The 12,662-nt window shown below is 40.3% G+C and overlaps 1 protein-coding gene across 3 annotated transcripts in view; it reads right to left on the reverse strand.

The window, feature by feature from the left end:
* Mtmr2 (myotubularin related protein 2) overlaps positions 1 to 12,662 on the reverse strand; it is a 58,081-nt gene that overhangs the window by 39,149 nt on the left and 6,270 nt on the right. For 2 of the 3 annotated variants that reach the window (XM_028763422.1, XM_028763421.1), the window contains exon 2: positions 10,879 to 10,949. The exons of the other annotated variant lie outside the window; for it this stretch is intronic. The gene's annotated coding sequence lies outside the window, so the exon portion shown is untranslated. The remainder of the gene's footprint in view (positions 1 to 10,878; positions 10,950 to 12,662) is intronic. 3 annotated transcript variants of the gene reach the window in all.

Below are 12,662 nucleotides of genomic sequence, written 5' to 3' on the forward strand. Positions count from 1 at the left end.
CAGGGGCATACAGCCGTTACAAATTTGGCAAATGGATGTGACTCACATACCTTCTTTTGGGAAGTCACAATATCTACATGTCTCCATTGATACCTGTTCTGGAGTTCTGTCAGCTACACCATTGACGGGGGAAAAAGCTTCCCATGTAATTCAACACTGTCTTGAGGCATGGAGTGCTTGGGGCCAACCTAAGATTCTAAAAACGGATAATGGACCAGCTTATGTGTCCAAAAAGTTTTCCCAGTTTTGCAGGCAGATGGGGGTTACTCATCTGACAGGTCTACCTTATAATCCACAAGGACAAGGCATTGTCGAACGTGCACATCGTACTTTGAAGACTTATCTATTAAAACAGAAAGGGGGAATGAAAGACATTCTTCCCCCAGTTCCCAGAGTAGCCATATCTATGGCACTCTTTACTCTCAATTTTTTAAATTTAGATGATCATGGTCGCACAGCGGCTGACCGCCACTTCGCAGAACCTGATCGACCAAAGGATCTAGTGAAATGGAAAGATGTTCTGGCTAATAAATGGAAAGGACCGGATCCTATTTTGATAAGATCCAGGGGAGCTGTTTGTGTTTTCCCACAGAATGAAGAAAGCCCATTTTGGATCCCAGAGAGATTAACAAGGAAGGTCGGAGAACCGGACCAAGATGCTGCCAGCGACCAACAACCCAGTGATGCTGTGGATCCTCCATCTCTGGGTTCCTAGTATTTTGGGGGTTCAGAGATGGGCCATAATGAATACATTCCCTATTCCTATGCCAGTGATGCATAATGCTCAGGTGTTTCCATGCTTTTTTGCGACCAATAAAACGCTGTGGAAACTAACAATAGTTATGTTTTGAAGGGGAGCCTATGTTTTATGATCATTCCCTCCCCTAATAAAACCAGTCAGTATATCCAAATTTATAACCAGTCCACAGCATGGTTGCTAATCCCTTTGATCAATGGCTTCTTTGTGGCATTAACAGAAGCTGCACAGATTTATCTTCCATGGTTATGATTAATGGAGGCAAGGCTGCCAAAGGACAGTTAAAATACGATTGGAAAGGACAGACAGGGTCAAGAAGTGTTTCCTGGATGACCTCAGTCATTTCTTAGTCTCCTTTTAGGGAGTTGGCCTTTAAACCCACACCAGTATGTGTTTGGCCCCCTTTTATCTGGCTTGTTAGTAATGATAGTACTATTTGGAAAGATACCCTACGATGTATTCCTAAAATTTGTTTTTATAGACTTTGTTGGAATGCTACTGCCTTTCCTTTTGCTTTGGTAATTTGGCTACCTAGATTTGTATCTGTGCCGGTTGAGGCACCTAATAGTTTAAGCACTTTTAGAGTGAAGAGAGATTTTGGTATCTCTGCCATTATAGTTGCCATCATTGCCACAACAGCTGTGGCTGGCGCAGTTACCACCTCTGCTTTGGCCCTTTCCTCTTCAGTACAGACAGTAGACACTATTAATCATCTGTCTGCCTCGGTCACGTCAGCACTAGATGAACAGGTCTCTGCCAACTCACAAATCCTGGGAAGATTAATGCTAGTGAATCAACGCATTGACCTCGTTCAGGAACAGATTGACATGTTGTGGCAATTAGCCCAATTGGGCTGCGAACAAAAAATGGCGGGACTTTGTGTTACCTCTATTCAATATGAAAATTATACTAGAGCAGCAAATTTTTCTAAAACTTTATCTCAGTTTTTATTACAGAATTGGACTGTAGAGTTTGAAGAGACGCTTCGGAAGTTACGCTTTGCGATTATAGAAGTGAATTCTACCAGACTTGATTTGTCCCTGACCGAAGGACTGTCTACATGGATCTCTTCAATATTTTCTTATTTTAAAGAATGGTTGGGGGTGGGTCTTTTCGGAGCCTTGCTCTGCTGTGGGCTGGCGCTCGTGTTGTGGCTCCTTTGCAAGCTCAGGTCACAGTGACAACAGGATAAGGTGGTGATTGCCCAGGCACTTGTAGCACTGGACTAAGGGACTGGATAGCCATGATTAACAACCGCCCCAAAGACCTGTTAAGACAAGGCCATAATCTGTAATACCATCTCCTCCCCCTGCCAAATGGCCCTGGCACCTCTGGGAGTTTTTCTCCATTGCACAAGAGTTGGGCATTTTGGCTTCCCTAATTCTTTCTCTCTATCTGTCCCAGGAACCAAATCCAGACTCAAGAAGGGCTCGGGTTCCCATTGCACCTTGAGGACTGTGATATGGTTGTTCTCACACTCGTTAAGCTCGGGAGGGCTCGAGTTCCCATTGCACCCCGAAGTGAGTGTAGAGACACGGGCCTGCCTCACTTATTGAGGAGGAGAAAATCTAGACCTCTCTCCTTTTGATTGGTTTGTGTCTGCCCGGCCTGAACTCTTTCACTTTTCTATGGCCTCTTCTTAGGATCACTTTTAAATAAAAAAGGGGGCAGATGTGGGAAGCTATCCTTATCACATCATTGCCATTAACAAGTCTGTGCGCATGCGCTGGAAGGTTTTCCCGCCTTTATTAATCTGACAGTTGGAACACGTCATGTGGCCTGAGGCAACAGGAGCCCATCAGAGACTGCCACGTCCCAGGCGAGCTTAGCTTTCTATATAAGGGAAGGGTTTTAGGCCCTTGGGGTCCCTCCTCGTTTGTGAAGCTTATGCTCTCCCTCTCAAGATGCATTAAAGCTTATACTGCAGAAGGATCCTGAGTGTGCCGCGTCTTTCCTGCTGGCGGGAGGTTGCGCGGGACAGTTATCTTACTATTATCTCTCACAAGCTGTTCCACAACATATAAAGGCTTACAAACACTACCTCCCATGTGGATTCTTTCTCTCCAGGTGGCACCAGTAGAAGACACTACACTTCATTTTCAATTACGTCCACCCCTCAACATCTCAAATCTTCTTCCCCAACCAACCAAAGACCACTCCCATCTCATTCTTGCATTGAAAACCTAGAGGGACTACTGCCCCATCCCTCACACATACAAGAGGGCACATTTGCTTCAGGCCATCTATACCTGGGACACATACATAAGGGGGCCCAAAATGCAGGTTATGTCATAATGTTCAATACCAGTGGTTGAGGCACAGACTCTCCCTGCCCATACCACTAATCAACAAGCTGAACTAATAGCTTTCACCTGTGCATTCCAATTTGCATATGGACAATCCCTAACCATCTACACAGACCTCAAATAAGCCATTCACACCCTCCTATCACATGCTGCCATCTGGAAAGAGTTTGGACTACTTATAACAAAAGGAGGATCCATAACCAACTAACACCAAATTATGGCCACGATAAAAGCCTCCCATCTCCCCACAGCTATAGGAACTGACTGCTAATGCCATCAGACTAACAATTCCATCATCTCTAAGAGAAATAACCAAGCCAAAGATGATGAGGTGCCTAGAGCTACAGCCCTTGGAGGCCTGGTCCCATCTCACCCACCATAGGACATCCCCACTATCACCTCCTGCCACTCGACAAATTCTGCCTTATCTACACCAGCTCTTTCAATGTAGTAGCCAAACTTGTCTCTCTTTGCTCAAGCCCACCTGCAGCCCATCCCTGAGGATATGCACTTCTTACCGGATATTACTACTGCCTTTTGTAAAAATCTGTCAAATGGCAGATTCCAACTTCAGTTACTGCAGCCCCCCCTCTTCCTACTCACCAGGCCAGAGGTTCTCTCCCTGGAACCAACTGGCAACTTGACTTTACCCACATGCTCACAGTCAAAAGTGTTAGGTACCTCCTGGTCTGGGTGGACATCTTCACAGGGTGGGTAGAGGCAATCCCCACCACCAACAAAAGGGCTCAAACATAGTCCAACCTCCTCCTCAGCAAGATCAGTCCCTGCTTTGGAATCCTTGCCTCCTTCCAGTTGAACAATGGTTCTGAATTCACCACCCAGATTTCCCAAACCCTATCCAAGCCCTCAATATCCCTTGGCATTTCCATATCCCATGCCACCCCCAGTACCGAAGGCCCACTGCTCTGAGTGGCAGCTGAAGATAAACGCTGTCCTATATGACAGCTGAAGAACTACCACCACTGCCCCAGTCATGGAGATCACAGGAGCCTAGGGTAACCATCCAGGTAATGGAGAAATTTCTGTCATTTTAATTGATACATAGGCTGTTAGCATTCTGCCTAAACTCCACTCTCAGTTACCTGGCAATAGCCAGGTAGGCCTGGCCCACTATAAAAGGGTAGAGAGATATGAGTTTAAAAATACTCCTTAGAAGAGTAATAATTTTCTTAAGAGATGATAAACACTGGCTTAGCTCTATGATAACAGTTAGCATACAGTACTCCCAGGTTTAGTTTTATTTAAATTTATTAGACAAATTGCTAAATACCTACTGAATACTAAACAAATGCTAGGAGTTATTTGTATACTCATAATGATGAAATAAAATAATACATGTAACAGTTTAGCACATTATCTCACAAGCAATACTATGCCAACTATTATTTTAGCTAACAGAAGCTAGAAAAGGATACCTCCTAACCATTAGAAATCCTAGTTTACAACAACAGAGTTAAATACAAAAGTGAAAAGTTAAATTAGGTGAAATTCTTAACAATTTACTCCTTAGAGAAACAGAGTTAAGGATAGAAAGATGGCTCAGACATTAAAGGCTAGGTTCACAACCAAAACATCAAGCAGAGTTAGCAGGATGTGAATAGACAGGTCTGTCATCCTAGAACTTGGGAAGCAGAAGCAAGAGGATGGCAAGTCCTAGCCCACCTATAGGTGAAAGATGAAATCCTGCCTCAAAATGAATTTGAAAGTTAAGAGAGAAAACAGATTACAATGGTCAAATAATGCTGTCAGAGGGAGACTCTGTGCTGGGAGCACAGGCTTACAAGACTGGCAAGAGTCAAGAACCAGTTATAAATACTGAAATCACTGTGCTATACTAGGTTTCATGGTTTCCATAACTCTTCAGCTCCTGGGAGTGAAAACAGTCCCCAACTCTCCCCCTACCCAGTATATGCACATCCATATTAAATTTAGACATTGGAAAAATGTTAGCCTTTTCTCTCAGCACCACTGTTTAATTATACTGTACCTTTTCCCATGCAAATGTTCTTGAACTGCAGCACCATTTGCTTTTCATTCCCAATTATTGTGAGCCTTTTTGTCCAAGCCAGTAAGTAGAAGAACTAAAATTAAATTAAAATCACAATCCTCTTCTATTACTCTACAGCTCTCAATGGAAACACACACATGTATAAACACACACACATGCAAACATACACACATAAATATACACACATACATGCAAATACATAAACACAACACAAAACTCATTCATGAACACATATACACACACTTATTAAACACATACTGACAAAGTTCAAAACTGTAACTAGCAACTTCCAATGCACTGAATAGCATGCAGATCTCAGTAAGATTCAAAACAGCATAAAATCAAGTGTTTTGCAACAGAAACAATCACAATACTCCATGCCCCAAAGCATTAATGTTTCTCTTCAGAGAGCCAAGCATGTTATGTCAAGACAGGAGGCATAAGCAGAATAAATCTTAGAAATTAATGAAGCATTACAGCAAAGCTGGTCAGAATATAACCAGTACTCTGGAAAACTGTCTGGGACATCAATTACATTTTACACTATTCATGTAGACAATTTTTCCTATGAGAAATACCCCTTATAAGAGCACTACAATTATACTCTAATGTATTAAATTCAGACTATCACCCCTTAAGAAGGCCATTAACAACTCACAAACAGCTAGGATGTAACTTAATGGTTGTGTGCTGGCCTAGTAAAAGTCAAGACCCCCGTGTTCAATGACCATCACAAGTACATTTGTCTAAATTTCAGCATCATTTTTAAAAGTGGAATAAACCTGGTATTATTTAAATGCTAATTTCTGGTCTCAGAGAAGAATGCGTCCATATGTTCACACATACCTCTGAAAGAACACAACTTAAATCTACACTGAAGGCAGGGACAAAACAGTGAGCATGCTCACTCTCCACCTCAAGTCATACCCCACTCTGTCAGCGGCTCAGCTTCATCCACCACAAGAACCAAACAGAAACCATCATCTGACTCTTAGTCATTCCCACACATCTGTTCATCTCTGTTGTTGTACTACAATGTCCTTGTTTTCCTTTGTGGCCCTATTCAAAACTCTACTACTGCAAAGCAGCACTAATGTGAACCCTAACAACAGCTAGGTATCCTCAGATAGACGGGAACTACTCTGGCCTTTTCCAAACAGTATCAAAAGGTAAGATAAAGAACCTTCTACTTTTCTGGAGTTTCTTTTACTTCGGAACATCTGACCCCCAGGTACGAATATTCCAGAGAAATGTCTAGGATACAAACTTACAAATTAAGAAAATCCCTCCTAAACAAATGAACTTCAGTACCTATTTTGAGATTCACACCTGGGACTATCAAGTCTACCACCACCAGTACTTTTTAATGAAAATAACAGCAAAGTATCATTGTCTCTGAAATACTGGTTTGCAGGACTGTTAATAAAATCATCACTACTTTCTTGTCACATTGTCACTTAGCAGCAATCAACAGTAATAAACAGAAAATCCAAGCATTAATAGATTCCAATATTCATGCTCCTGATTCCTCCTAACCTAGTATTCCAAAAGTCAATAAAACACTTCTTGTAAAAGTGAAAATTAGACACAAGAAACATAACTAGCATTACACATGCTTAACTCAAAAGAGCCCAGAAAGTTAGACATGTATCACCTACTTTTCACACTCCTAGTAAGCAAGTCTCAAGAGGGTGCAGGATCAGCCATATTTCTTCTATTTCCAGGCTCAGCAGACCACAGTTGTTACAGTAAGATCTAAACCACCTGCTTTGTTTAAACAGTTTTTCTCACTGCCAATTCAATTTCTGTTGAATATCCCATGAAACAAGAGGTACTTTCAGTGTTTTCTGGTTATTAATGTCATCTGCCCATGAATATTAAAGAATGCCTTCTGAATCCTGATTGGAAGAAAGCTTTTCTAGGAATGCAAATTTTGCTCTCACCGCTCACACAATGGACTGCAGTGTTCTTCCTAAGCACTGTATGTGCTTGTGCTTGTTAGTCATTCTGTTGAAAAATTTACTTAAAAAAATAATAAAAGGCCTGCAGTGTGTTTCATAAAACAAAAACCTTACTGTCAGAATATCTATCTCCAAAACAGCAAACGACTTCACCAGAACACAGTAAGTACACGTTTAGTCACTTTTTTAAATGCTGTGCCAGCTTCCATGTGTTTAAATTTAACCAATCTAAAGGGCAAGAGAAGTGTCAGAAACAATGTTTTATCAAGGGAACTGACAGAGATGAGAGTCTTCACTCAGAAAACAAGATGAACCTTGAGCTCTGCTAGCCTTGGCTGGTGTTTATTGGCACTTTGGAAATTGCCACGGAAGTAAGAACATTTCATCCAGGATACACAGTTAAATTGTGAGTATAATTTTACTTCCAGATTAATTCAGTGAATGTGATCTGTTAATTCCAACATAAATCTGAACCAATTTATACTGATAACAGCTTACAAGACTTTCCCTCACAGAATGGTTTAACAAAGATCATATTTACAAGTTTAACAAAACTGGTAAACACCAATGAATGCACTGTAATCAAAAGGAATGTCAACATGAGGTGGGAGCCACAGCAATCCTAAAACAACTCCTCCAAATCTATTTTAGTCACCAATCTGTATTCAGCAAGTTGTTTAAATTAGTACTTAAGTAGACTCACAAATGGCCTACAAGGAAAACTTCCTTACATATCAGTTAACTGAGAAAAATATTCTAAATTGAAATTTGTCAGATTATATCTTGGGTTACTGGCAGAGTAGTCAGCTTAGTCAGTAAAGCTTTGACCTGAGTAGTTTTCTGATCTCAGCAAGCACAAAAAACACATGAGCACCAAGACTCTATTTTGTGGGAGTGTTTTGCTAGCATGATTATTGATTATATGTGCACCACATGCATGCCTAGTGCCTACAGAAGTTGGACATCCTAAAACTGGAGTTATGGATGGCTGTATACTGCTATGTAAGAGCTGAGAACTGAGTCTCCTGCAAGAGCAACAAGTGCTGACCTCTGAGCCATCTCTTCAGACTCTCTTTATATCTTAATAAATGACTCTGTTGGAGATTGGTTCTAATGCTTTAATTCAATCAGGAATCTGTATGTCCAAACACTGAAGGTCCTTGTCCCCAATTGGTTTTAGAAATCAATAAAGATGCCAGTGGTCAATGGTTGGGCAAAAGGAGACAGAGTGGGACCCTTAGATTTGCTCAGGCTAGGATGTAGGAGGGAGGAGGAGATGCAGAATCACCATGAAGGGGGGGGGGGGGGGGAGGGGAGGGGAGGGGGAGGGGTGGGGGAGGAGGAGAGGGAGGAGACTCTGACACAATGAAAGAGAAATTTAACTACTTGTGTAACAAAAACATACACTTAACAACTGAATAAAATCAGAGCACAAGAAATAACAAGTTAAGTTATCAGAATTTATATTCATTCTGAATTTAAGCTAAAATTAATGGCAAGTATATACAGTTAAATAATAAGGCAACTTTGTAGGTAATAGTTACATTACAGCTGTGACATTCTAGTTTTCAAAACATTTCACATCATCGTACAAATATATTGTCATTCTGATGTATCTTTCAGCATGTATGAAACTTAAGTAAATTCCTTTGGTGGGAAGTTAACACCACATAATAAAGTCCTCTTTTCCCTTCTTTGTCCCGTTATAATACTGGAAGTTGAATACCAAACGCAGGCTCTACAACTGAGCTACATTCCCAGACTAAGTCTCATTTTGGAGATCATCTATTTGCAACTTTGACCCTGTGGTTACAAAACCAATGACAATGGAAGTGACATCTGTAAAGCCAAGGAGAATAATTGTGCACAGATTAATGACTACTTACAAGCAGCACTTTGTGCACGTGCGAGCCCCAGTTTGGTCTCTCAGATCATAAAACAAATAACATGTGAAAGCATCCTTTAACTAAGACATACTTCAAAACAATCAGAAATTGAGTAGTAACAGTTTATACCCACTTTCTAATAATTCCAGTATCATAGGATAGTTTTTAAAAAGTGGGCTAACTTCATTTACTAATATAAGATACAATTCAGGAACTAAGAGACACAATATAAAATATGTGCAATAATATAGTTAATTCAAAACATGGTTCTAAATATTCCTTAAGAGTTTTTAATAAATACTAATGTATTACAAATACAAGTTAATTTCAATGGCAAGATCTATGGTTTGGTGTGTGAAGCATCAGGTTCCATACATAGTAAACTCAATCACTCCTAACACTATGCTTCACAGAGCTGAAGGGGAGAAAAACAATGACAGAGATGCTCAAGACAAAGCTAGCCAGCACCTCCCACTCAGACACTAAAAACAGAACTTCAGAATCATAGAAAACTCAATCCACATAGGAACAGGGATGTCCTAGATTTAAAAAAAAAAAAAGTCCTTTTCCTTACCCAATGCTTTAAAAATAAGAATCAGCCATTCTTCAAGCTAAAGATTGGGAAACAGCATGCCATCTTTGGGTAAATGATACATCTGTGGCTTCTAGGTTTTTCCAGGTACAATGGTGTACTGGCTATGATATTAAAATGTGGGACAGAGAGGCTTGTAAACATGAAGCACAGTGAGGCTGTCTAGCAAACAAAAATTGCAGCATGACCTGTGAAATCTCCAACTCAGGGTTGGTACTTAGTACAAAACACTAACCTTTCCCAGCCTCCAAAATTCAACTGTCTTTAGAGAAACAATTGAACTTCTCATCAACAAAATCTTGGAGTTGGACTAAGACTCCAAAAAGCATCTGAACCAATGATGGATTTCACACTTCTCAGTACAAAGTCTTGGACCTGTTCCTAATGACTCAGAATAAGCTGGAAACTACAAACTAAATGTTCACTTAGCCGCTCCTGTGACTAGAACATGCAGGTCTCCAGAGTGTTTGCAAAGCATGGAGTGATCCTGATGTGTCTAACAGTAATATAGTGGCCACAGCACCAAGCTCTCAAGAATTCAGGAACTAATTGACAGAGTTTGCCTAGTGTTTTAAAAAGCCTGAGTTTGATCTGCAGAATCATAAATCAAGTGCAGTAGTGCACTTCTGTAATCCTGGCATGAGGGAGGTACAACAGAGGATCAGAAGTTCATGATCACACTCAGCTACAGAGTATGAGGCCAGGGTGGGCTATATTAGTCGCTGTCTCAGGAAAAATGAATGAATGAATGAATGAATGCATGAAAGAGAGAAAGAGAGAAAGAAAGAAAGAAAGAAAATAAATAAATAAATAAATAGATAAATAAATAAATAAATAAATGCTGGTTCCAGTGCTTAGAGTACAAGACATTGTGAATACTCAGCAACTCGGAAGGACAGAGAGATGAAAGCAGCAGGTAGAAAAGGGAAGGAGAAGACTTGCATCTCACTGGCCTCTTTATGACTAAAAGATACAAAATGGTAGCAACATAAGGCACAGACGGATCTGCTACCAGAGAAGTCTCTACACAAATATAATTTGTACCCTATTCATCCTGTTCTCTTACCAAACTTCAAAGTCCTAAGGGAGAAAAGGGAGAAAGTACACAGAAGCACCTCTATGCCTCAAAGTCAAGGGAAAATTACTGGGTGACTAAAATATAATGACTGCTTTCCCAGGTAGAAGAAATCACAGGATATTCTTGACTGGAACACAGAATTGAGATTAAAGTTTGAAGTCACTGGTTACTCATGTGCACAAATTATATTTGGGATAATATTGGATTCCAAGGATATTACTGGCAATGTTTATTTCTGTCCATTTTTTTGCAGTTTTCCATTCACTTACATTATAATTTTTGAGATGTTTTATCTTCACTTCTGATGATCTTCAAATGTCAATGGTTCTTAACACATTAACTGTAAACAAACACAAAGGAACTTAGGGGGTTCAGATACTGAATGAATGAGCCCTGGAGTTAAGAATTCTAAATGACTGTGCAAAGTCTGAGGGACAGAGAAGGAGGGGAAAGTCTTCACTTACATGATTCATGTGATCTTCAAAACATAAAACTGTCCTTGTGAATGAAAACTACACATCACCAGTCATCTTTCTGTATGAAAAACAAATTGCTCAGAGCTAATGAAAATTCTCAATTCACTAACGCGCCTTTACACTTCTCCATGGGGCACACGTCAAGAGTACACCTCTGTAACCAGTATCAGTCTGCAGGAACTGTTCTCTAACTGCAAAGTTGCCTGGACTCCAGGTACTTCACCCTCAGGCACAATCATTTCTGTGTCACACACACACAAAGACCCTGAAGTCAGGGACTTGGACTCCAATGTCAGTCCAGTCTCATCTTCAGTTTTCTTATCTGTAAAGTGGAAAATTTAATTCTGTCTAGATTATCAGGCTTATGTGAGAAAAGCACATAAGTAACTTAGTTCACAGTCAGCACACAGTAAGCCCACAACAAACATTCAGTGCTATTATTTACATTATACTGTATTAATTATCCATATTAACTTTGCTGTAAAAACTATCACATAGCAAGCAAAACTTACCCTAGGTGTTTCTATTTGTGTTACTCCCTTTGATATAATGAAATAATGCTTTTCTAATATTAGGAAACGAAGATTTATTAATTTTACTTTTGACCTATACAGGCAGGCATCTTTGCTTAGGTCAAGAAAATTTATGGCTCACAGTAACTGGCCTGTCACAAGTCATTTACTATCCTTTATACAGAAGCACAAACTCGAAGTGAGACATATAACTGCTTGAGCGAGCACTCACTTTCTGTCATCAGAAAAAAGAATCCTACAGAGAAGGAGATGGACAGATGTGTTATTTGTTCCTATGGAATCCTACAACCTGATGAACAGCGGTCCTATCAATCCATAGAACACTTACCTACTGGTTCTCAAATAATCAACTCCTTATGTTTGAAATCATACTCCTAAAATATTTAAGTTAGGAGTAGGGAGATGGTTGAGTGGGTTAAGCATCTGCTTCAAGTATGAGCACAAGAGTTCATATCCTCAGAACTCACACAGAGCCAGGGCTATCTGTAATTCCTGCATTCCTAAAGCTAGATGGGTGGTGTCAGGGGAGAGTCCAGGAAAGCTCAAAGTTTAGCCAATCTGACACATGCAGCAGCAAACAAAAGAGACCTTGTCACAGGCAAGGTAGAAGCCAAAGACCAACACCCAAGGCTGTCCTGATTTCACACAAACACACACACACACATACACACACACAGAGAGACACACACAATAGCATACATGTATCCACATACACATACACACACATCCACAACATACATACACACATACCATACAGAAGACGTTTCCCCCCAAGTTTAAGAAATATTTAAGTTAGGTTATATAAGGATTCATACAACATTGATTTCTCTGGATTAATTTTAGTGTGTTAGGGCAGAATTAAAGACAAACAATGTTGGTGAAAGTACTGATAAACTAACATAGCTTAAGATGATCAGGGTTATTTCTCCTCTAGAGATAAAAATATATGGGCAATGGTTTGGAATTGGAGAGGAGGAAGCAGTAGATGGCAAGACCACCACTCCCACTACCTTGTCTGTGATCCCTTGAGCTCTTTGAAGTAAA

The sequence above is a fragment of the Grammomys surdaster genome, unplaced genomic scaffold (genome assembly GCF_004785775.1).
Source record: "Grammomys surdaster isolate TR1022 unplaced genomic scaffold, NIH_TR_1.0 138, whole genome shotgun sequence".
Taxonomy (NCBI): domain Eukaryota; kingdom Metazoa; phylum Chordata; class Mammalia; order Rodentia; family Muridae; genus Grammomys; species Grammomys surdaster.